This window comes from Vidua chalybeata, chromosome 16, assembly GCF_026979565.1.
Source record: "Vidua chalybeata isolate OUT-0048 chromosome 16, bVidCha1 merged haplotype, whole genome shotgun sequence".
Lineage (NCBI taxonomy): Eukaryota > Metazoa > Chordata > Aves > Passeriformes > Viduidae > Vidua > Vidua chalybeata.
This window is the reverse complement of record NC_071545.1, coordinates 6,685,308-6,712,994: the sequence shown is the minus strand read 5'-3', so window position 1 is coordinate 6,712,994 and position 27,687 is coordinate 6,685,308. Positions and strand designations below refer to the sequence as shown.

The 27,687-nt window shown below is 34.9% G+C and overlaps 1 long non-coding RNA gene across 1 annotated transcript; it reads left to right on the top strand.

The window, feature by feature from the left end:
* The first annotated feature begins 425 nt into the window (after positions 1 to 425).
* On the top strand, positions 426 to 23,872 carry LOC128795999 (uncharacterized). Its single transcript, XR_008433693.1, has 3 exons — positions 426 to 5,637; positions 22,580 to 22,824; positions 23,286 to 23,872. It is a non-coding gene; the product is annotated as an uncharacterized LOC128795999 (long non-coding RNA).
* Positions 23,873 to 27,687: the final 3,815 nt, after the last annotated feature.

The following is a 27,687-nucleotide window of genomic DNA, read 5'->3' as shown; positions in this document are numbered from 1 at the left end:
TAAAACCCACATTTTAATGTTTGTAGGGTGACTTAACAGCTTAACCCCCCTAAAGACGGTGTCTGGTTTTGTAGGTAAATCCAGATTCAGAGTAGAATCTTTTAAAACTCAGCAAATTCCTCTTTGAGTCCTACCTACCTTAGAGGCTTATTCATCAGAGGATGAATAACTCTTTGACAGTACCATTATTCTTCACTGATAAATAGTCCTCTTGTTCATCATGGACCCTAGATTTTACACACCCAAAGTAAGAAGGGATTAATTATCCTTAAAGTCACTATGTTCCTTAGAGGATAAAAAAAATTAAAAGTCAGCACATTATTTTTCCCACATACAAGATCAGAAGAAATCCTGAAAAAAAGGAGTATTCTAATATTGTCTAATTGTGGCTGCCTATTCTATATATGACACCACTTTATAAACTGCATAAATTTATTCCTGCAACCTACAGATACTCTAAATGACAAAATAAAATTGAGCATGAATATAGAAAACATAATGCATTTACCATGCAGAAATAATTTGCACCTATAAACACATTCTAAATTGAACTACACAAGGCTAATATCACATATAAAAATAAAGCAACTAGACATTTAACTCACAGGAAGTAATATGATCAAAGACAAAGTCTAAATGCCAAAACAGTCAGTAATTGTCTTCATAAAATTACTGGCAGTAAGATTTTTCATGTCATTATTATCATATTGGTAAAACTTTCTACAGTATAAAAGTATACACTAAACATTGTGTTGTAAAAATCCCTGTGGTACGAGTCATAAAAAAACACCCAGCAAAAACAGGTGTCTCTATTACCTGACATCTCTACAAGGCTTTGAAATCAGAAACTGATCTGCACAACCATAAGTTAAGCATGCCTTTAAATGATTTGTGAGACCATTTTACCTCTAACATTTTGCAGCAAAATGTTCTTTTGACAGAACACTTTATTCTGAGTCCCTATTTCTGTATTTCACCCTAAAAATCACTTTTATAAATTACAAGTGTCACATAGATCAGTTTGAATTAAAAACCAAATCTCAATCTATGAAAAGAGTCTTGATTTGAATAGGCTGTTTTGCTTTTAAATCAACTGGAAACCCAGGCCAAATTCCCTTTAACATATTCAGTGTGCCTAAGCTGATTTTGGTTTAATTTCAATACACGAAATAGTACTGGTGACAGGCAATAACATGAAACTTGAGAGATTTTGGCCATGACTCTTGCAGAATCTGGAGAATTAGTAAGTCTGAAGTATGTGAAACCAGTGCAAAAGGGAAGGAATTATCCATGCTAACCTTTTAATGCCTAATTATTTACCAAAGTGAAACGTCTTTGCTATATTCATAAAACTAAAATCCCAATTCGTACAACTGTACTGAACAGGAAGGGTTCCTCTCCTATTAAATGCAGAGTGATTAAACATTGGAGACTGGAAATGCTGGTTGATAAAAATGGCTGGTGCCTGTCCCAGAGGAGGTTCTCTCTGGAACGCAGACTTCTGATAGCTGGATTAACACACTGAATAAATAAGGATGATGACTTTTTAGATATTACTACTGGCAATTTCTTTGTACTCATTCCTCTGGAATACTCCTGTTGGTTTAGGAGGAGAGGACACAACAAATTTACCAAAAATCCTATGCCTAATTCCGCATTTAAACAGGCTCCTTTGCTGCAGCGGGAGTTGCCACTGCAATGAGAAATTTGTGTGTGAGGGCAGTGTCCCATGGCTGTGGATCTGTACATCTCTTCACACCAAACACTGCCTGGGCCGGGCTGTGACCTCAGGCAGGAAGGAGATTGCTTGACTTTCATATAAAAAAAGCATGTTGCCTGATAACTGGAAAATTATTTTTGCATTATTCCAGTAGTTGGACCAAATAAAGAGCTGTTGTGATGTAATCCCAGAGACACATCTCAGGTACTTGCTTTGAGCTGCAGAACACTGTCAAATGAGTAGCATAATCCAGAAATCATCATTTTGTCCTTAAAACTTACATTCAGAAGTATTGCTTGTAGGTGTTATTTCACACTTTGCACAACAAATATGTTTCATTTATACAACTGTACATTTTCACTAAATATTTACACTCTTCATACACACCCATTATTAATGTAACTCTTACTCCCTATTGTAGAATGGATTTTTACCTGTAGCATAAGGTTTATCCATAAGCAACTGCTTGACTAGAATGAATAATGTTTCATTTTCAAACAATGACCTACATTAAACATGAGTGGTTAGTGATAGAAAACAACATGGTTATAGTTCACTGTAAGATCTTTCAATTCTTGGAATGAAGTTTTCTGGCAAAATCTTCACTAGTTTGAATTAATTGTGATAACCTCTTATTCACCAAAACAAAGAAGTACACATACACAATTCCATCAGAATTCCTCAAGTCTTTACCAGCATGGACAAATTGCAATAGAAAATCTTCTAAGGATTTACAGGAAAAGGCAAACTCAGTTGTTAGCCTAAGAGTCTGTCCTAAAATGCAATAGTTTAGTTAAAATACATAGGAGAAGCCTTCATGGTATTCTCTGCACTTGACTTGACTGCAGCCAATACTATTAATCCTCTAATGTCATAAATACTGTAGGAAAGACATGCTAATAAAAAGACAGAACTGACATCATTTATCATGTGTAGGAGTCTATAAATAATGCAGAAATCTCTCTCACTTTTACAAGAAAATCAGCTTAACAACAGTTTTCTGAGATAATTGACTAAAATTTCACTGCAAAAATATTTATACTCTGAAAATAAAAGTCTTTTTAAATAAAAACATGACTTTTTATTCTCATTGTTGTATCAATGTCAGCTTTCAATGAAAGACTTATGGATGTGTTATTAGTGTTCCTGCTATCTGTTCTGTTTGTGGGAAGGTTTGATTTAGTAATGAAATCTGCTCCATTTGAAAAATGCATTTCAGCTTAATGTCAGAGCTTTGAAAGCCTGGATTGGTTTGATATCTAAAATGACTTACAGTTGGGAAAAATGAGTTTTCTCCTAATTAAGACACATTACAATGAGATTGTTCAAATCAACTGTTGCTAACAAAAATGCCCAAGTTACATATATTTAGAAAAGATTTAGCAAATAGCTGTTCTCTGATACAAGCCTGCTGCAGAGCACTCTGTAGGGAACCCCACTCTGTGGAATTTAAGGGCACTGGTGGAATTTACAGAGTCCATACACCGCATACCTAAAATGTTGATAAAGACTGAGTTTCACTTACTTAAATCAAAGTTTTAAAGGTTGTCAAAATAAATACTGCAAGGTAAAACTCAGCAAAATGCAGCATTGTTTTTACCATAATCTCTATTTTCCAGGTATTTGTAAAAGTGAATTGTTCAGCCCTTTTCCTATTATGAAGAAATCCTTTATAATTTTGAGTTATGGATAGTGGCAATATACATTAAGAAGCAGACAGTAAGGATAGTGGTGGCTTTGGCTCCAAAACCTAAATCCTAAACCTGTATAACATTGTAGAAGTAGTTTTTATTCATGATATATAAATGTGTTATTCTTCCCTGTGCAAACTGTGCTTCTGCAAGGAGCCCTGTAAACTTCATTGAACATAATTCAGTGATGGAACTCCACAGAGGAACAGGACTGCCTGGATACAATGCTACGTAGAACTGAGGAATTTTTATTCTTTCTACTCAACAGAAAATAAATAAAAGTATATTTTGTTATTGTTTTAAAATGCTTATGGGAATACTTTAAAAATCTAAATTTTGTCATAAACCTCATTTTCTGTATTCTTTTCTTACAGGTAAAATATTCTATTGTGTTATTTAAAGCTGTGTTGAAAAGTGAGGTGATTCATGTCTGTGCAAGTGTCAGGATTATGTATATTCTGTATATTTAGATATTCATAATGAGTATAACTTCGGAATGAGAATAAAATATGAATGAAATACTTTTCCCAGAAAAACTGTACAGGTTTTTGAAAGACTATATAATCCTCACAAAACTTCTAGAGCCCACTTTTGTCTGTGGCAGACACCTTCTCGCACATAACACTGATATTATGAATAGATGCTAGTAAATGAAACATCTCTAGCTAATAGTACCAAAGATATAATTTATAGTAGTAATGGAACTTGCTGTATGTACTGCTATATATTATAGTTTTCATTGTATGACTTTTTTATTTCAACCACAACTTAACAGGATGACAAAGGAAAGCATGAATACACGTAAATGTGAGATGTTGTGACTAAGCACAGGGTAACAATGGGAAATTTTCCCTACAAATCATCTCTTTGCATGAAGCTTTAAATGTATTTCCTCCACAGAACTCAAACCAACCCCTGACATTAAAGTGAGTGGCCTGTTTTGTATGTCCCTTACTTCATCATTCCTTGTAACTGCTTTGTACAATACACAACTGCACAGAAAGGAGTTTGCTGTGACCCCACCCCTGTAGTTCCCACAAAAGCTACCACTGAAACCCTCAAATGGCTACCAGAAATCTCAGCATTGGGAAGGCTAAGGAATTTGCCAGCATGGTTTTAAAAGAAGCCAAGAGGACCATCAGTCACATACAATGATTGCATTTTTGCCTGCTGATATTAATCCATTTTTAAAAAGAAAAGAAAGCAATATGTGTTTTACTTTTCTCATGCTTGTGACTGCAGATTCCAGTTAAAAAGTGATGATTTAGGTTACAGATTTTGTACTTCCATTTTCCCCTTCAATTTGTCAAATGCAGTGAGAGAACTAAAAAAAGGAGAGAAGAATAGAGGTGGCAAGGCTTCTAAATATAACCAAGTTTGTTTATGTCAATGAGCTCTGCAAAAGGATAGTGTGTTTATGTGACTTTCTCAGTGAGATGGTTTGTAATGCTCATTTATGCTGTGCATCCCTTATTGTTCATATTTCAAAGGCCTTTTTTTCCCAAGGCTCTAAACATACATATCAAAAGTTTAATTATTAACTCAGTTGTGGAAATTGAAGTATTGAAGCTGACTGACTCTGTCAAGTCGATATTTACTATTAGAAGAAGAATTAGATTTCATGTCATGCCTCCAAATCTTAAATCTAGAATTGTCCACCTACCACACTGTGATAAATGTTCATGTGTTTGGGTTTAAGTGCTTAGATCCCATGGAAGAGCAATCAGGAAAATTACTAAAAAATTTCTTAAGGATAACTCAGATGTTGAACATAAAACCCCCTCATATTTCATGTTACAATTCTCATCACTACAATTTCTCAGGAATGTTCTGATTCATCCCTGTGGAACACTTTGTGTGCTGCAGTTTAACTTTGTATTTCTGTCATGGTACCAGCAATGTGCCAAAACAGCGATTTCCTACAGCCGGCGTGTTGCTCACTCCTAAAGCAAACGTGTCCTGTCTGCTCCCATCCCCGCTGTCTGTTACAATTATAATTTTCTGTAAGATAAGAAAATCCCATTTTTACCACTGGAGAGCCAGGCTGCTTAGGTCACAAGATTCTCCTGGCTTAATCCTTGCGTATGAATCATGAACTTTCCCTAATAAGTACCGGCATTCTTCAGATGATCAAGCTAGCTTACGAAGGCTTCCAGAGCTTTCCACATTAATTATCACCATGTTTCAAGGATCCAAAGTAGCAGCTAATTAAGAATTATTAAGACTGTAAGTTGTTTATTCTTACTTTTCCTTTGTGTCCTCTATCCCTTACTGTTATTTGGGTTGATATTGTAAATGGCAATAATACAACTCAGTTAAAAGAAAACAACATATGAAAAGGATTATGAAAAATAGAAATCAAACTGAAAATTAGCTATGTGAAAATTTGGAAACAAATTTGCTTGCTTTCTACAATAGAATGGGTCAAAAGTAAACTATACATGACCACAATTTTATTTCAGAAAGTTTTTTTCTCATATTAATTATCAGGAAATTGTAAAATAACCTGACTAATAGTAAGCCTCTACTCTGGAAATAAATTACTTAGAGACACTATTGAGAAGTCATAGTAAATACCATGTAATTAATTAAGTATTCTGTTAGAAATAAATAAGATAAAGACTTTTAAAAGAAAAAGAAACTATTTCTTAACATTTTAAAGTGGAAACAGAACATTTGCTCTAGATTCAGAGTACAGAAAATTGCTGAAATAACTCTGGACTTCTAAGTACTTTCAATCTGGAAACCTAACAATCCTGGGCACCTCAGGAAACATTTATATTCTTGCACTAAATTCAGATATTAAGTCTAGTAAAAGTAGATCAATTAAAAGCCTATTACGTATAGCTACCAAAAATAATTTTTTTTATCTTTTACCAGGATTAACATATCTTAATAAAGACTGGATAAATTCCTCAGACACTATTTTAAGTGTGGCACAGCATGATAGGAAAAAAGTGTATTTTATATTTTGGAAAAAATAAGAAGATTTGTACTTAACTGGCAGTTAATTAACAACAAGTATAGGTGGATCAATTATATAGGTATGAATAATAGGACACATCCAAGTCATAGTCAAAAATCCTTTGGGAACTTCTATGAAGACAGCAAATATTTTTACAACAGCAGTGATTAAGCCTGAAAATAAAAGGAGAAAGCCCTGAAAGGAAATCAGAAATGACTCAAAATCATTAGTGGTTACTCTCATATTTATCATCCAAAGTGAGTCAAAATCAGCAGGCGTTACTCTCATATTTATCATTCTATAAACTGTAGTGTAAGAATGCAGTGAAGAGTAAAAGAAGAAACAAGATTAAAAGAGCAAATCCATCTTTAATATTCTTTCCAAAGAAAGAATATTTGAGAAGAGTACTGAAATTTGAGAAGAGTACTACTAAAAGTAGCATTAAATAGAAAGTTCTTTAAGCACTCAAATACATTCTGAAAAAGAACTAAAACCAGTGGAATAACATTCCAGTTTATGTTTTCCAGACAAATCCTTTGAAATCAAATTCAGATACTGCATGTAGATATTTGCAGATTTTAAAAATGCACAAAAATATTATAAATGTTCAGTATAGCCCTTTTTTGAGGCATAATTCAGTGACACACTTGAACAAGTGAGTAGCTGAACATGAGTCTTGCTTCCAAGGACTTGCATAATTTAGCACCCAGGTTCAGGAAATTACTCTAAGTAATACCAGCCTGATTCAATAAACTATTTGAAGACACAGGGTACTGAATTTAATGTTTGCTATGTCTGTAAACAGATAAACAGAATCTTGCTCCAGAACGAAGGTGTCTCTGCAGAAAAAGAAACATTCTCTAGTTCTAGTAACTGTTTTCCTGACAGAATACAGTATACAGAAATCAGGCAGAAAATCTAGCATCTGTGGGTAGAGATCTATGCCATTCCTGTCTTAAAACCCCATTATTTGTTAGGGATAAGCTCAAGCCACCAAGAGCTGCTAAAAAAATTACTGTATTTTTTCCAGACTTAGTGAAAAACACTGCAAAATCTTATAAACACTTCATAGCATCATGCAAACATTTAAATTAAAATGTTAGGCTACCACTGTGCTGAGTGTTTAGAGGAGAAGTTTAAAGTTCTGCAGAAGCTGTACTCTTTCATTATTAACTCTTTTTGTCCTGTTCCTCACTACTTCTGAAAATATTTTGGGTTTTTTTTTTTTATGGTAGGGTACAAATCTGCTGAAACTGTTTCAAAATTCATATGAAAAAAACTCCAACTCTAAAGCTATACTTGCAACAAAACACATCATAACATCTTAACCTAATAAAGTACTGCCCTACTTTCTGATTTGCAGACTTCAAAAAAGGAATATAAATATTTTACTTTGGCACTGGGGCAAAATTACTTACTAAGAAAAAGAAAAATTGAAAAAATTACCTTATCTTGGTACTCCTTTCAGTCCTAGAAACTGAAGAACCAGAAACTGTTTTGAGACGTGACAATGTACATGGTGCAGATCAGTAACGGGAGCCACATTCAATTACTGTTCTACAATGGCATTAAGGAATCAGAAAGGACAACAGAAAAGAAACATTTCCAATGCTGGTTTTTTTCCTTTGGATGAAATGAGCTTGTGTAGAGTTACAACAATGAACTAAAATTATAAGGCCAGAGTACAGGCATGGCATGCTCCTAAGAAGAATCTATCTTCCATATGGTGTACAAGCACAAAAATAATGATGCATCTGAGCAAAAATATTTCTATTTATGAAGAGAAAATTATTAATAAAACTATTTTCAGATAGCATTAAAAGCAACAATGAAAAAAAATAAAGGTAAGTATATAGCAAAAAGCAAGATGGTTTTGAATGCAAGACAAATATACAAAATATTTACTAAAACTTCTATCAGTTACTATTAAGTGTGTCATTCTTTGTGGCTCATCTTTGCCCAGAGAGCTCCATCATTGATCCAGTGCAGATTGTTGATTAGTTCTTCATATTCTCTGTGCATGACTATATTAAAGTACAGAAAAGTAAAGATACACAGGGTTTTTACACCATCTTTCTTTTCAGCCAGCAGTTACTTCTCTTATTGGATTTGTTTAGTCTCTCAAAGGGGCAAGGGAAGGAGAACAATAGATTTTCTCTGAAAAATACTGCTTCTAATATATGATATCTACTTCCAAGTATTAAATTCAACTTAATATATCCAGTGATCAATAGATATGAACTTCATGGGGCAGTGGGGCAGTAAGGCTACAGCAATTGAAGTCTATCATAAGTCACAAGAACTGCTGGTGGCTGTTCTCTTTCTACCCTAAGGGTTTTCTCTTGCTTGATATACCACTAGATTTACATTATAAACCTGATTTTTTTTCTTATGCATGTAATATATTTTAATATATAAGTTCAACAATGGCAATTGCATCAGTTTAACATTCAACATTTATCTCTTCTTCATGATCTTCATTTATCTACCTTATTTATTATCAGATAAAGCATATGTAAATGCATAGGATTCCTACCACATTTCATTACTGCTTATGATTTAAAAGCAAATGAGTTAATTTCTTCTTCATAAGAAAGAATGCAGCACGTTATTTTTATGTACCACAAGGAGAAAACTGATAAAGAGGAGATGAAGCAGGGGAACAGAAAAACAAAGTGAGAAATGAAATCCAAGTTTCTAATGCAGCAAAGTAATGCCAAGAAACTGCTCCAGAGAAAATGAGTAACTGCCAGCTTTTCTACCTGTTGCCAAGAAAATGTTGCTGTGTTCACTGATCCTGTAATTAAACTGAGTATGTTCTGAAACAACTTCTTCTGAGTTGTGCCATCTTCTGTGAAGGGGGAGGGAGCTTCTTTCCTATAATACACCAATAGAAAGATGGTTCTTCTCTAAAAAATGAGGTAGAAGAGCAAGCTTGGTTTAATCATGTACACACATTCTTTAAAGAAAAAAGTAACATTTGGAAAGAGAAATCTTATTGCCTACAGACCTTTGGAGGGAAGCACAGAACTGTAATTTGCATCGTTCAAAATACTCATGTGCAGGGCAAAAAGTTTTATTAGCTATCCTTTAATATCCTGCAAAAACAGAAGTCTTGCTGACTTCTGCTGTTTTATCAACATTTTAAAATGTGGCTTATTAATTGCAGTGTCTTGTAGCAATTTCTTGCTAGGATTTTTAATATTTAAGTTATTGCTATTACTTGTGCTGGTCAAGGTATACAAATATGTCAATAAACCAGATCATGCCAGTATACTTCTGTTGCACATTTTATCTTGGTCAGCCCAATGCCGGTAAACCAAGATTTTGTAAAGGCTGACTATATTCTCTTTATCTCTACTATGGTCCTCTGGGATCTCCTGGTAAAGCTTTATTGTACTTTGCACAGCTTTTCTGCATTCCTCGTACTTTTACACCTGATGAGTTAATGAACGTTGCCTTTTCTTAGCTGAGTCATTCTTTGCTCTGTGGCTGGCTGTGCTAGGCAGGACAATGGCCCTCTCATACGTTTGTCACACAGAAACACTGAACAGCTGGGATTGGAAGGGACCCCTGGAGATTGTGCAGTCCAATCCCTCTGCTGAAGCAGGTCCACCTAGAGCAGATTGCACAGGATCACATCTTTATTGGATCAAGAAATATCTGGATCACCTAATAAAAGTGTCAGAAAGCCCTGGCTTGCAAAACAGTTCCCCAATCCTCCTCCCCACATACAGCGATAACAACTGTCCAAACGTGCAGGCTGACAGGCTCACTCTGGAGCAAGAGCTGGCCCAGCTGGCACCCACACTCTGCTTCATTTACAGGAGAGTTGCTTTGTTGTAATTCTGTGTTGGCTTGTTTAGTTGAGGAGTAACAGATCAGAGTCATTCACCAGACAGAAAACTCTGCTACTAATCTACCTCCAAAACAAAAGTCAGAAGCAGAGCCAGGTCACTTACTTTCCTGGTTTGCATCAGTCCTGCTCTCTCTTACTGATATCAGCATTATCCACTGACTTCAGTGGACATGAATATGCCAAAGTGGTCCATTGCTCATTGCTTCTAATCCTGACATCAGCTAATTAATTCTTGTACTTTTAAGCCAAGCTTTGGACAGTTTAGCGGAGAATTAACAGTTAGCTGTTGGTGCTGATTCATTATTGTTATTTCTCAAGCTGCCAGCATTGATTCCAAATACATCTCTTCACATTTTCACTGCTGAGCAGTTCCACTTGCTATGGACCAAGAAGCAAGAGGTTTCCACAGCTGATAACATTATGAGTACTTTTCAACCACTACTAAATATACAGCAAGAGTAACACAAAAACGTATGTATGTATTTTGACTTGCTGCAAGAAAGGTCAGAAGATGGATGCACAGTTATATTGCACCTGTTCAAAGGAGACCACATTCTGTAAATATTGGGTTTCCAGCAGCCATTCCAGTTGCCATCAGGAGAGCTAATAAAGCTGGCTAGCAGGCAGAGCTCAGCTTCTGGGAGCTGTTCTTACAGCACTCTCACCCTCCATTTGTGTCTCTGTTTTGGTGCCTGCCCTGCCAGCAGGGCTCACTGCACACTCACAGGGATACGTGTGAGAAGGCACCGTCTTTACAGAGGTGACATTAGCAGCACAAAGCCTCTTGTGTGAGATGTGACATCTCACAACCTGCACAAGGTTCTTAATTACAGAATTTGGAGAGGGAAATGAAATCAGGCATATAGCCCTTAATGTTGCCAATGTATGTACCTAGGTTGCATTGCCCTAAATGGTTTGAGAACGTTGAGACATTTTTCAAAAGGGTTATTAAAATGAAAATACACAACTGCCTATCCCTCATTCACAAGAGCTGCTACCCTGTCATAGAGGGAAATCAAACTTGATTAACTTGGTTTGTTGTTCACAAATCCATCCTGTTACTCACTTCCTGCTTATATTCTGGATGACAGCAAATTATTTTTCTTAGTTTATTCTACATTTTTTTATTTATATACTTAGTGAAAGACAAACAATTTAAAGTTGAATAAAAGTAGTATTTGCAGTTAAGTTACAGGAAAATTCACCTGTAAAAAAAATTCACCTATTGTAGTCTGCAATAGTAAAAGACATCTAATTTGATCAAGTGCATTTAAAATGGGTTCATTTCTCCATTTTTCTTCTTAATCTTATATTATCTTTAACATGCCTGACTACCCTTTACAACTTCAACAGGATAATGCTGTAGCAGCTTCGTGTTCTGCTGTCTCCCTCCTTTTTGACCATCCCCCACAAAATTCAATTTCATGTTATCCTACTATAACCATTTTTAAATCTTCCACCTTGTTAACAAATACATTAATAATGGTGTTATTGTTAAAATATGTTTTTAATATTGCTAATCTTCAAAATAGTTTAAAAATCCACAATCAGTTCATGCCTAAAATCCTTTGCAATAATATTGTCATGTGAAAACTCTTCTTTCTATTCCAATGTACAGAAGCAAAACCATTACAGCTGCACATGGCTTTAAGAAATAAAAGAAATAACACCTTGATCTTTTTATTTATGACATCTTTTTATAATTCAGTCAAGCTCTGCAAAAGGTGAAATTGTCTTTGAGATTGAAGGCCACACCAAGCTCTTCTAGAGCCATGAAGACATTAAATCATCTTTTTGTGAGGCAGATTGCATACTTGCCATTGTTTTACTGGTCTTATGGGATAAAATTAATTTGTAAGGAGTTTGGGATTTGTTTTTAACATCAATCTACAAACTATAAAAACTAAAGTGTTTTTTCTCTTTGGATGTTTATTTTATGTATCACTACATGCACCATTTGGAATATAACAGTAAGTGCTTTTTGTGTACTCAAATGCATTAGTTTATAAGAAATGATTTGACACAAAGTGTGTAGGTTAGTTCAGTTGCTTACTTAACTGCACTGATTGCAAAATGCTGAACTCAAACCAGCTCACACAAGATTTGTTTTAATTTCTCTCTGTTGGAAGAAATTAAACATATAATTTGATCCAAATCCCAATGCTGTGCTCTGAGTTTTACATGCCATCTAAAATGCACTAATAATGCCAAAAAATGAAACACTGAATGTTCTTCTATTTATTCTCCATGTATCATTTTCTCATTTTGGGAAATAGGCTCTCAAGTGCTGGCAATTGAAATAATCTGAACCATAAGTTTTTGAAAGCTATTCTTTAATATAGACCTTGATTACCTTTGTAATCTTTGTACCTATGTGAAAAAAAAATTGTCATGACTCTTTTTTTTATGTCCCACCTACAACTCCCGTATTCTTACTAAAGTTTCAGATAGAAGGCTGTGTTTTTCTCCCTAGATTTCCTGATAAATATGAAAAATGCATTTCATCCATTTAGAAAGATGAATAGCCTTCAATTATGAGAAAGTAATACTGGCATACATTTTTGTTGGGCCTGAATTGTAAGGGATTAACTATTACATTTATAAAGATTTCTGGACTATTACAAGTAAACACTTTGCTCAATGAATTTAGATGACAATTTACTAAGTAAATCTGCAGGCATGTTCAATTACATTTTAGAGAGAATTTAGAGTGAAACAAGGATGAGAAATTCTTTCTGGACAGTGCAAAAGAAAAGGTCTTTTCTTTTTTAGTTCCTACCACGTATGCATATTTCGCACAGGCTTTCTAAAGAGGACTCTGCCAGCATAAAATACTAATTGGAAGACTTTCTCAGTGCTTTCTATCATTGTAAGAAAAAAAGGCAGAAGAAGCAGGACCATTACTATCATGATTTGGGGGAACTGATTTTTTGTAGATATGCCAATAAAATTGTTCATCTAAATCTGCACTGTCTGGGGAAAGATGGAAAGCAGAAAAGCTGCCTTCCAGAAGTAACTGCTTCTTTACAGGAAAAAACCAGTGGCCATTCCCTGGGAACTGACTCTTCAGGAACTCCAGAGTAACTAACTGAGATTCAATAGTCAATATTTAAAAAGGTGGAGTGAGAACATCGTTACAGAAGAGATACAAACTTAATCTCTGAGTTGATACAGGGATGAGAACAATCAGCTCAGAAATTACCTGGGAACTGGTCCATCAGAAATGGATGCTTGAATACACACAACTCATAGCTCTGAATTTAATGCTGGTTTTTGGTGTGTTTTTTTTTTTTTTTTTTTTAATTGGTGATTCCCTAGAAGCAATCCTGCAGAACTACAGACAGCTGCAAACCAAATTTAAGCCTACAGGTAGTCGGCTAATTTGTATAGTGTAGCACATCATGCAGCACTGAAGACTTTCACATCAACAACATTGCTACTATGGAAATTTTTTTGTAAGCATAACAGTAGCAAAAAATTATTTTAAACTAACTCTTTAAATTTGCAGCTAAATGCAGCTTTCATCTGATTGTGTGTAGGGTAATGTCGTTTCACCTCCCTCCAAAAGTCACATAAAGGATGCATTTTGACTTATCAAAAACATTGCTGAGAAGATTAGACTCACATTCTTCACAAGTGAGAAATGTTCTTTAACCTTAACATTTAAACTTTTTCATTAGGACAATACATAGGAAATACCTAAGATAAATACGTGCCACAGTACAACTGTGATTTTAAACCCACACATGCATATAAATAAATGCAGCCAAAATTATTGGTAACACTAATACCATGTTTTCACAGTGCAAAGCTTGTGCCCAGAAGTTTAGAAATCTCATATTAATACTGTAAAACATTCAAATGGCACTGCCCATCTTTACAGCCACATTCTTAGTCTGTTTTGGACTGCTGCCTTCAAACTCTGCATGGTCTTAAAGAGCAATTTCCATTATCTAAGTTCCTCTAAGAATAGCACTTCCTTTCTAGTGCTTTGGCTCTTTAGGGCTACTGCTATTTGGCTTTAAATGACAAAGCTAAGAGTATCTCAAATATTCTATGTCATTATTTTATCAATAAATCTTATCGAAGTCTATATGCCAGGAAGCCAGCAAATCTGCTTTTAAGCACCAATATATCTCTGAAGCCTTAGGTGTTATTTCTGAAAATTACATGCCTGCATGACAATAGCACTATTTTAAGATGCAGTACCTTCTGAAGGCTTCTGACAGTAGCCCCAGTACAATTTAAGAAAATAATTCTGATTACTTATGTATGCACACTAAAAGGTACCCAACTATCCTAACCTCGTCCAGCTGTATCCATTTAAACAAGTTCCTTTTCAGCTTTCAGACAACACAGACTTCCCTCTTGATATTACCTCCCTGCTTTTGTAAACTTCTGACACTTTTCTTTCTGTTCTATTTTCCTCTCAATAAGAGCAGCTCCTTCACTCTGTTTAATTAAAGGAGAATGCTGTGACTAACACAGTGCATGAGCTTAACAACATCCTCAGAAACATCAATTTCAAGGACTTTTATATGTTAATTTGATAATCTACTAATTTTTAAGCATATTGCACACATTCAAGGACAAATAAGATTTCTATTAGGATAATGGATTGAACTACATGATGTGAAAATTGCAAACAGGAAGGAAGGAGCAGTAATGGCAACTGGCCATCATTAGACAAGGTAGAGGAGACAAAGAGGCAGGGAGCAGGTACCCGTTCGCAGACAGATGCCCTTGAAGTACAGAAAGCCACAAAATAGGACAGGTGAAGAAACAGGGCAGATAAATAGCCTGTGGCAGAAGAGCAAGAGTTACCTCATGGTATTTAGCACAGCATTTATTTCAAAGTAGCCTGGATATGTCAAGGGGTATAAAACCTAAGATTATGTAGTACTTCAGTCCTGGAAGCCTTCTGAGCCCAAATGCCTCATTTCCTCCTGAACTATGTGGGTTGGTATAGACAACACAATTATTTGCCTAAGAACAGGATAAGCTACAGGGCACAGATGAGCTTGTGGAGCAGCTCATGTTTCTGACATTTCCTAGTGCCAAGCAAGTACCTGGGAATCACCTTGCTAAATTCATAAAGGTGTAAAACTCTTCCTGCTGCTCTGAGAGATTGAGATAGAAAAAGGAGTCAAAATGATCCTTTAATATGCAAATACTAGTTTGCTGAAAATGTAAGATAATAAAAGCTTATAGTGATTCACAATTACTCCAGAAGGTCTTTGGACTACTGTGAGTAATTTGAACTACTTTTTTTTAAGCAGGAAGTCAGTATTTCACAGTAAGAATTCCTGATTAGAGTCATGGCTTTGTTTTAATTTTTTTTTTTAACTTTTTTGACCTTTTCTATCTGGGACAACATATTTCTGTTTTGTGAGCTTCCAAGGGTGAAGGTTTTATTTCTTTTTTTCTTTCTCCCAATTCTTGTGTGAGTAGGACAAATTCTTTGGGAATGAATAGACTATTTGGCCTGCAAAACTTATCCTTTTTTGGTTCTATCTTTCTCCCATGATGTCATGCAGTTATTTTTCTGAATGACTTCAATGTGTTTGCCTCAACAAGTCAGCTATTTTACAATTATTATTGTACTTTTCATCTTTTTAAAAGGAAAGTTCCACCTTTTCATTAAAAAAAACCCTCAAAACCTAGAGCAAAAAAAATCCCAAACAAAAGCACATTTGTCTTTTCTTTTTTTCCCCCTTTTGGTTCATCATTATATCTGGGAATTTTCTGGTAAGGAATATATAAGATGGTAAGTACTACATGTGCCCTGCAAATATAAACTCCTGCTACAATTTCTGTATTGAGAATCTCTGATAACATCAAGCTGACTGTAAATAATTAGTAGGACTCATATAATTTTAATATTAGTTTTTCAATATGTTATTGTTAATGCCTCTCTACTCCATTCTAGTATTTATTGATGATGATGATGATTACATTTGATACAATTTTATGAGTAGAATTTTTTTTTTTAATTCCCTCCCACTCCCTCAAAACAAATTCATAAAATTTCCTAAAAGAAGGGATTCAATAGAATGGAAATTATAAAAGAATTATAAAGATTTCTGTAAAATATTTCTGTGATAACTGGAAATGTACAGACATCTCCCTCTCATCTGGCTTCAGAAGTAAAGGGGACAAATTCCAGACTGCTAAAATGGAATTTGTCAGTGTAGAGTTTGGAACAGGTAAGTGGGATAGCAAACCTGAATCTGATAAGAAGATAATTTGTGACACTGACCACCTTTCCTGCCTAGCTTCTTGGTAAAACAAATTTGTATAATCTGATTGTTGGCCTGTCAGTGCTGAAATAAGTACAAAGTATTTCCTGAGAAGCTTGGGGAAAAGCACTGTGATCCTAGCACAGCATTTTTTCTCTACTAGTGAGAATTTATAACAGGATCTTGTCTCTTGGGAGTACACTGGATTTAAGAGGCACATTCTGGTACTTTAGGGTGGATACAGTCAGAAAAATCCAGCCAGGTGCCCCAGAATGTGTGCCAGCAGCGGTTCTGACCTAGGGGACAGAGGTGGCCTTTCCACGGCACTTTCCTGGGATGGCTGCTCCTCAAGAGGAGATGGCACTCATGGAGGACACTCAGGGACACTCTCATGGCCATGGATTACAGCAGTGTGGAAAAGAACACCAATGACTGCACAGATCTGTCCTGAATATCTCTGATGTACCCTGTAACATTGCTTCAAAGATGGCACATGTTATTTATATAATATTTTAAATCCCCACAAATATTCAGTTGCTGTTGGCTTATTTCTCCTTTATCCACTCAAGTCCCTGACATACCACAGCTGTCCAAAGATTCATTTTCATATCTTAAAAATTAATTCAAAACCACACATATTCACTCAATTTTTGTTGTTTCTCACTATCTGAAAGGCTTATGAAATTAAAATATAACCATTATGAATTTTAATCTATTTAGACATAGAAGATATATTCTTCTGTACAACTGATCACTGAATTACATACCTAAAATTACATATCATTGCAAAATCCTTTAACTAGCTTTTAGACATCTGAATTAAACACTCCACAAAATCCTGAGTAATTTCAGAAGTTTTAAACATGACTTCTAATTCTTTTTCCATAGTCCCAAATCACATGTACAGAATAATGCCCCTCAGTTAGAACCTCTGCTTTCTGAAACTTTTTATGCACCTCTGTTATGTGCTGTGCCTTTATTTGTATTATCTCACAGTGTGTGCATTTATAATACAGCACATAAAGGTAATGAGGAGCTGGTAATAAAACATGAAAAATAAAATCTTTGTGCTTCTCTCATGTTCTTCAATACATCTCTAGAAAAAGCCCAGAAGAAATCCACATTAGAAAGCCACACAGAAAAACTGTCAAGGACTCAGAGTAGGCAAAAAAAGAACCAGAAAACCTAGTCAAACAAATATTTGCACTATGGGAATGTGGTGAGTCTCGCTCTGGTTATCAAGATAAATTATATTGTAACTGCAATTCCTCCCATTCTCCAAGTTTTCAATGAAATTCAGCTGGTTAAAATCTAACCTTTCCAATCAAAGCTCAGACTTTGGTCTCCATGAGCCAGAAGTTCCTCTATGAAAAAAATTGCAATTGTTTTTGGGGGTTCTTTTTAGATGTTTTTTTTTGGGGGGGGTGTGTTTTGTTTTTTGTTTTTTTAATTCATGCACTTTCATTGCAACTCATGCAAAAAAGAAAACATCCCATTCTCCAAAGGAAAACATAAGGAATGGAATTCAACACTTACACTATTTTTATTCATTTAACAGTTAAGCTTTTGGCAGCAATGCAAGGGATTGTCTATGTATTTCTTTTTGCACTAGATGGATACGTTCTGCTTTATATTTTTTTCATATTTAAAATACAACTGTCCTCCTCACTACCATAAACTACCGTTTACATACAAAAAAAACCTGCTTAGTTTCTTATTGGAATATATATCAAACTATTTGAATACTTATATTGTGGACTAGGGAGACCATGGAATAATTACTCACTAACTGGAATGTTTAAAAAGAAAAGCAAAAGCAAAAACACCACTTCATTTTCTGTCTTTTTAGTTATAATTTTCTAATAGATTGCCCATACAGATCAACTGATATAAGAGACAAATTGTTAACTTCTTTTGAAGTAACATTATGTAATAGTAATTTAATATTTTAAAATTATAAATCATCTTGTTGTTTTCAGGAAATGCAGTATTACTGAAAAGATGTTTTAAAAAAAAGGGTGGATCTAATAGATAAGATACAAAGGATGCAGCAAACTCACTGGAGTTTAATTTTGGCACTGACATCAGAAAACAAGTTATCCAAAATATTTTGAGTTACAAGAAAAATAGGATTTTTCAAAGACTGTCAGGAACTGAGAAGCTTTTTAGCACAACTGGAGAGTGTTCTTGGCAGACAAGCTTAATATTGAAGAGCATTCTAGAATCCCTGCACAAGCTTTGCAAAGATTCAATTGGCTCAGAAGAAAAAGATAATCAACATAAAAGAATTGTTTACATGTAGATTATTTAATTCTAAATATTATGTTTATGTCAATAAAAATGAAAGCATAAAATAACAAGTACCTGGAGTTAAAGGGAAGTGATTTTTAGGGACTTATTCTCTCCTTTGTGGCACTTGACATAAATGTTCATTTGTGTGCAATCTGGAAGTTAAACAAAGATTTTGTACTCAGTATTTCTAACAATCATTTGCATTAATTTTTGACAGACACTGGAGACAGCACCAAGTGAGAGGTGATTTTTTGATTCCCTTTTGCAAGCTCCACTTGTAGCTTTACATATGCACTTCTGTCTGCTTATGAGATGATTGGAATTTTGTTTCGAGATCTATTTCACTGCACAGTTTTGTATGAATGATGAATTCTTTCTGCTCTCAGCTTAAGACATAAACATCTACACTGCTTAGTCATAATGCTGTCAAGAACCCAATATTTAAACAGACTAATCATAAAAAATTAGTCAACAAAAATCTTAATTAAAGATGATAAAGGCTTGAGAAAGACATTAAACTGATGTTTCTAGTGAATTATTTCTTAAAAAAAATACTTTTTTTCAAGCATCTGGATTCTTAAATAAATCCGAAATTACTTACAAGTAATTTAATTTTACTTCTGTAAAATTAAAATCATTACTCTCCATACTTTTTTAATAACTACTACAAGGAGTGACAGTAATTACAGAGAGCAGAATTAATGCTAAAACATTGAAAATAATTCATTTATACATACAGTAACTCATGAAAGGTGGTTCATACACAAAGTTGATTCTGTAAAGAAAAATCTCTAACTGACAAATCGAGTTCAGAACTTTTGCAATTCAGTAGTTTTGCAGAATTCCTTGGACAGAACACATCCTTTAAACCATTAAAATCAGATTTAACTGTCATGTCTCTTAACTCTCTTAGCAGCAGGTGAAAAGGTTGAGTAACTGCAAACACTTTGTAACCATTAACTGCTGGTAACATCAAATAAGGCCAACCTTTCACACACTACTTTTTTCATGCTAGCCACATCCAAAATTTAGGTTTGTAACCTTTTATGCTAATTCCTCAGGATAAAAATTGAGGGGGAACTCTACAGTCCAGTGCTGAGCAAGTGAAATAAAGCTGCTATTTGTTAAATTTTAACACACAGACCCATGACCTGCATTGACCACAAAGCCAACATTCCTTTGGTTCTGCAGCCCTGGAATGGGACAGCTGAGCTGCAGAGCTGACAGATGAATTCTGGAACCAAGAAATTCACCTACCTGGGTTCTCCAGCTGTGGTTAAACACCTCAGAGACAGCTGGTATAAGTCACCCCTTTTACTAACGTTTTATCATCCTCAAGCCTCAGTAAATGGAACTGCCTTCCTGAGCCAGTTGGGTTCAGCTGAATTACCTTCTACAGCAGTTCAAGATTTCTCAGTTCATTATTCCAGAATATCTGCAGTGCAGTCACACTGAGACCTGTGAGGGGACAGAGTGTATCCAACAGCTCAGTGGAGCTCGTATGCACATGCTTCATGTGGAGAGAGTTTATGGAAATAATCTGGAATAAAATTATCAAAGATTTCACTGTTTAATTCTAGCAGGCAGAGATCATACTAGGAGTTATGCCCAAAAGGGTTAAAACTTGGTTAAATATGTAGATTTTTCACTGAAATAACTAAAAGCACATGCTCAAAAGGCAAGTCAATTTCCTGCCAACATCAAATCTCAATTCCAAGCCTTTGGGTCATTCCAGTATTTCAAAGAATAAAGTTGCCAAACCTTTGTTTTTCAATAAGGACAGTACAGAACACACATCCCTAGCTTACTTTAAAAATTTTTGAAGTTCACCATGTTGATTTTCCAAGTTTTTTCTTTGGATTTTGTGCATTTGTTTGTTTTAAGGATTGCTATTGTATTCATAGTTACCCAAAGTACATCCCAGACTATCATGTGTTTATGTTGGGTAGAGCAGCATAACTTCTAGGAGTACTCATTTAGAATTTGTAGACCTTTGGATTGAGTGCAAAAACATTAATTCTGCAGAATCTGAAGTTTAAAATTTCTTTCAATTATATTCTTCATGTGCAAAAAAATATATTTAACGTAACAAGATACAAGCAGATATAATATAATGTACACTGATACAAAATTAGAACACTTAAAATTGCCTCTTAATAATTCTTCCTTCTCAGTGCTCTTTCAATTTCAAAAGAGTTTTTAACAGAATGAGTTTTAACTAATAAGTTCATATGTCCAATAATCTGGGAAAATCTAAGTAAAGCAATTTAATTTGAAAATGCTCAACATGACAGAGAAAGTGGGGATCACAGAGCCAATACAATGCAATTCCTTAGGCACTAACATTAGGGGCTTTCCTTGTCTCTGGTCCAACATTCATATTTCCTCCCCCCAAACCAGCATTTCCTGACATGATGCTGATCAGAAAGACCCTGCTCATCTTTTTAAGTAAGCTCAAGGAGTGAAGCAAGCAAGGTATTATCCTTACAAAAAAGGGAATTATTTTCTGCCAGTTCACTTCCCTGAACTGGTAGAACAGCGAGGTAGGAATATGAAGCTGAGATCAAGATGACCATTCCTGTCAGGATGTTTACTGTGTGCAAGTCAAAAATAACGGATAATGCTATTTGAAACAACAGCAGGGGAAAAAAAAAAGATGTGGCTTTTGAAGCCACAACTTCTGAAGCTGAAATTATGCTTCCAAGCTTCTAGCCTTCTATGTGTCTATTAGTTTTTCTCATGTTTCTGATTCATAATCAGTCTAAGATTCTTTTGCTTAAAGAAGTATTGGTTATATCTTAAGATTTATATAAACCAGCTGCTGGCTTTGAAAATCACCTTTCTACTTAGAAGTTATGTGGTGTGATAATGCTCACTTTTCGTATTTTATTCCACTCTAACACCTCTTACATACTCTGCTCATAAGAAGCAGTGAGGTGAATAAGTATTATATGAAATAGAGAATGCCACCAGTACAGCTTGTAGGCAAAATACTCAGAACTGTTAAGAAACTACCTTTGAAAAAGCATCTGCGCCAACGTGGGAAATCTATCTGTGTGCAAAGCAGGAATCGTGGTTGTGGTTATGAAACTGCTGTATCATTAAATATCTCAGAGGATGTGAAATCAGCCATATGCTGTCAGGGCTGAGTCATCCATGTCTCAGACATGGGGCTGTGGAAAATGTCCCACCCTAGCAGCTCCTTGCTAAGAGGGAACATAAAAGGACAGTGGAGTGTCTGAGCCAGATGGCCACAAATTTACCCAAACTCTTCCTGCAAGCCAGGGTCTTAAGCTACAGATTTTCATTTTCCCCAAATTTGAAAGGAAGATCTACAGCCACAACCCTTAAAAGCTAAAGCATTTGAGAAATGCTGTGAATCACAGAAAGAAAGAAAACTTGTGCATGGAGAAGGAACAGTGAGGTGTGCTTTGCTAACTGAGGGCCAGCCAAATGAGAAGGAAATTGGCTTTGGAACTGTGACACAGACATGCATGCAACATAATTCAGCAAAGTTATGTACAGAAGTGGATGGCACAGAGTGCACAGACTATGCCCAAAACAACATTAGAACCAAGGAAGGGAAGCAGAGACAGTATATCCAGTGTTTTCTCAGCTGTATGATAGATGCCAGCTAATACAAAGAATCATTGACTTTATGAAAATTTTACACCTGTGCTTGTCTCCCTCAACTATCACATCATTCTAAGAGGTGAACTATAAACTCTGAGTGCATAAAAGGGGGGCAAAAGGAAAAGCTGTGCTTAATCTTTCAGAGAATGTAGCAACACAGCTGTCGGTTCTCATCCTTAGGGCTGGGGCACAAGTGCAAGCTGCCAGTCTCACATTTACCATGGAACAGAAGACAAATAATCTGACTGGAAAGTGAACCAGAGAGAAATCTGCTTTCCACTTACATCAAACAAAGCTTAAAGGTATATGGGCTTCAAGAGAAAGGATGGAAACAAAGCAATCCTGTCCATTTGCAGCTGACTGGACATTATGAAGCCTGTGGCAAGCCTGTTTTTTCTCACTACTGCATCAGTTGAAATTTGCAGGTCAGTTGTCAAAGTTTCACTTTCAATAAAAGTTAACATAATTATGATTATTTCAGGAAACCTTCCATACATTCATACCTACAAATGGCTCTTCACTACAGAGATGCTCTTCATTAAATATTTATTACAAAATTTGTGCTGTTACTTGTCTATTCTTCCTATTGTTTTAGCCAAATGCCAGGGGAAGATTTCCTACCTGAGACACGTACTTGTTCCCAATGAAATCTATATTCTTCCCTATATTGTAAAATTACACCCAAGCTACTAAACTGGAATTTCAAGCAATTTGCAAATATACCAAAAATAGGGTCAGGACAACATTCAGAGTAGTTTTGTTGACATTATAGGTAACTAATTTTGTCCTTGGCTTCTTTACTCATAATTTATTTTTAAGATAGCAGTTTGCATTTTTAGTGTTTTCAATGCCTCTTCATTATTATGTATTTCTTATTTGTTCATAGGAAAAAAGTATGAGGATGCATTGTGATTGTCTTCTTTTTTTCTGGGTGGAGAACCACAGGCAAGAACTTTGGAAATCACACATTAGCACAATATTCAAGTCAAACCATGTCCAAACAACTCTGGCCGCCTGCACTTCAAAGCACTGGCAAAGCCCACACAGTGTTCTTCCAAGGTTTGCTCGATTGCCATAGTGGTGAATCATGACCATAAAAGAAGCTGTGTGAATGTTGGTTGGGTTTTTTCTCTCCATACAGGAAACAATAAAACATTAATAAAGAAGTGAGGTCAAGAGAGAACTATAGAAGTGTTCTTCAGTGACATCTAAGTGGCTGGTTTTTTTTCCACCTGGGACACCTAGTCAAAACATTTGTTATTGAAGATCTCACTGTGACTCACATGTTAAAATTCCACATACAGATTTAACTCAGTCCTAACAAACTGTCTGTTACCTCAGTCTGACAAACTGTGACAAACAATCCCTGAAATATTTTATATCAATAAATCTGACAGAGTTCGGTGTAAGTCACTTCTGAGCATTCTAGCTTGTTTTGGGTTTATTACTCAGAAAAAAATTAAAGTATGGTAAAATTTATGTCACTTAGCTCATAGAAAACTTAATGTTTTGCAAAATTAGACATCAAAGCTAATGAAGGAAGCATTAACATACATTATGAATTTGCATTGCCACAAATTCTGATACAGAGATTATGAAATGTTTGCATTTTCTTTTGAGAAGCATTTCAAATTTAATAGAAGATGTGCATGTCCTCAAAAAAAATTGCTTATCTGTCCAAACTTTCAAAAGCAAACGGATCTTTCAACTGTATGGCAAATCCTGCAAAATCTTGCTTAGTACAACACTTCTCCAGAAATATTCCCTCTATGGCATTTCAATTTTTTTTCTTGCAGATATAAACCTGATTTATTATTTCAGCTATATAAAGGAATGCACTTATTTCAGTGTAGGATAGGATATGCTCTATAAAATCTTTATATGAATGAAATCTTTTTTGAAAGAAAAAAGGATTATGTAATTGAATGTAAAACCCATTCAATTACAAATAAAGAATTATATAATTCAAATACCTAAGACCTGTAACTAGTACTCTAAATAGTACAGAACACATTCTAATTTATTTTCTCTTTATGAGTATCTACTAGAGGAAACATTTGAATTGGAGGCTTGAATCTCAAGGGAGAAGAACATGGAAAAGCAAAGCTGAGTGAAATATGAAGTTCAGATATCTTTTAGAACTCCATGCCCATGTAGAAAATAGCCCTTCACTTCAGGATGTCAAAGTCAACATCTGAGATTATCCACTGAATTACCACTTTTGTATACCAAAAGCACACAGCAACAGTGCCACAGCAGTTGCTCTGTACTGACTTCCAAAACAATCAATCTTTAAGGACAATTATTCAAGTATGAATATAGGAGGAAATGTAAGACTTCCATGCAGCATTAAATATTACCCATTTGATTGTCAGTCCTACTCAAAAACCTGGTTTTATTTAATAATTTTTAAAATAAGCATTAAGCTAATAAACAGCTTTCAGTAGATAAATTTTACAGCTTCGGCTCTTGTCTAAATTAAGAATATTGAAATTTAAATAACATAAAATGTAAAAGTAAAGCTGCAACATTTCAAATAAAAGACTTCCTATTTCCAGTGAACATATATCTGTACGAAATGTGATTGCTGTTGACAGAGGCTGATGAGAACCACTGGATTAAGCACTAATTTACAATTGTTTCAAACATACATAATAAAGCACATTATGCCAAATTCAGATGAGAACAGTAAAGCTCCTTTACAAAATACAGCTACGTTTAACAATTTCCATTAAGTTCTTTTTTGGCACCAGAAAGATTCCTATGACCCAATTTCCACCTGCTTATTGGCTTTATATACCATCCAAAGTAAAGTCCCAAATGGGAAATGGCTAAGTAAAAAGTAACAAAACATGAGGTCTTTAACAGTTTGCCATGTGTATGACATTATTTCTCCACTTAACTTATGAAAAATAATTATAGGTTAGGAAAGTGATGGAAACTGTGAACATTACAGTTCTTTAGGGAAATGCGAGTTAGGAGACCAGCTGATTGATGTTCTGAAAATTTATAGCAGCAAACAAATAATCACAAACATTTATTAGAGTTACTATATAAACCCCCATATTTTTCCATCCTGCGTGTGGATTTCACATAATTACGAATACAAGAGTCAACAATGCAATACCAGGTAACGCAGACACAAATGTTAGATTCCAAGTCCTTGAACTTTTTTAAACAGATGGCTTCCTAATGGTTTTGTTTATTGAAATAAAATTCCACTTTAGCTTTTCAGGGGAAAATTGTTTAACTGAACCCTATTTAATAATTTCTAATTGTATATGTGCAAAATAGCTCAAGCTAATGTGCAGTAAATTAGGAGATTTCATGCTGCAAATATGACAACATTGGTAAGTGCAATAATGGCAAATTTATAACATTTCAAATCTAAATTTTCCCAGGAGGTAAAACATCTTAAAATTCTGTGGGGAAACACACTGGCAACTGCCCCTTATGTGCAGCCTTTCAAAAAGCTTTATCTCAGTCTCCTTCAGCCTCCCAAGAAATGTCAATAATCAAATCTATTCAAGCCACTTCAATTGCACCTGTTTGCATAAGCCTTGAACGCTAACTTGTCTGAAGTTGATTTAGTTACCAAAATCTCATTAAATACTGCTATTTATTGACTCATATCTTTTGGTTTGCATAGGCCTGTGCAAAAGTAAAATTCTCAGCCCTGAATACATTTGGTTTGAGTGTCTTTTTTATAAAATTAGTCTTTTAATTAAAATGCATTTAATAACACACAGTACGTACTTACTCTATACAAAGTCGCTAAAGACTTTGAATTCTGCAGTACAGAATTTTTTAATTGAGGTCAAAGAAATTACAGTGTGCTTTTGGGAAAGAGCAAAAGTTTTTAGGAAGGTCAAACCAATGAATCTTTGGAAATCCTGGCCTTAATGTCCTAGTTAGGTCATCCTGAAATAAAAAGTAGCTTTTTACATCACTTTGCTCTTCTGCAAATAAAGAAATATTAATATTATATTTTAATGATATTTTATTATTTCACACTTATTTTTTATGTATTTTCATGGAATTATAGAATATCCTGTGTTGGAAGGGACCCACAAGGATCATTGAGTCCAAGTCCTGGCCCTGCACAGGACACCCCAGCAATCCCACCATGCTCCTAAGAGCATTGTGCAAACGCTTCTTGAACTCCTGAGCACCATACTGTAAAGGAAAATTCACTATCTACTTCAAAATTATTTTAAATAGGTAGTTTAAATACACTTTTCCTGCCTATCTTCCACCAAAGGGAAAGCTTGCTATTTAAAATCACTCAGATGTTTTAACCACAATCACATTTTGATGTGTACTTTTATTCTAAGGGACTTATCATATAAAAGTACTGAATTATCAATCACAGAGTCCAACTCTTGCATATAATCAATCACTCATAAAATCCAAATAATTCAATATTAGCATGGTTTGAAGATTAGTCTGATTGCTTTTAGTGTAATGATAATTGCTCATCTGAAATGTAGCTATTCCTTTAGAGGAGACAATTCCTACAATACAGTTTGTAGAATCTTCATATTCCCTCATCCTGGTAAAAGTCCTGATCCTATTTATGTGATCTACACTAAAGAAACTAATTAAAGGTTACTTAAAAAAAAATTTAAAAGGTATTTGTTGTTTTACTTTATATAAACAAACCTACTCTTTGTATATTTAAGGAGAAAGAACCTCAAACTGAAGTAAGCCTGTTATGTGGTGTTTTAATATTGCAATTCCATTAGTCTTGATCACACTTGTTTTTCCTATTCCCCCTTTCTTTACCTCCAAGGCTCAATAAGGTGGTCAAGTCACTCCTCATGCACACTCATTTTCCAACAGTGCCTTCTATCCCACTGTCACATGAGGGTCCAACAGCCCCTAGGACAAGAAAGATTTCTCTAGAAGCTCTTGTGGTATTAAAGCTACATGTATGTCTGCACACTACTGCCTCAGGGCAAGGGAAATAATGTGAAAACTAACAATCATTCACCTTTTAAATTGAGAGCACTGTGTCCACAAGGACTCTACAAGCTTTTAATCAGAAGTGTTAATTATATTATTTCTGTTTATAATGGTGATTTTCTGTTGCAGCAATCTAAGAATGCAACTTGGGAAAAAGTCAGTTGAAGGTCAGGAAGTTATAAATGCTAAAGTTAATTTGCACAAAAGTCCCTCTCTTACTGCACAAATTCAACATTGATATCACAGCAAAATATGTTCAATCTTTGCACTGTAAATTAAAAAAAAATGTGTGACTTATGTATGGTTCAACTTGGCTAAATTAT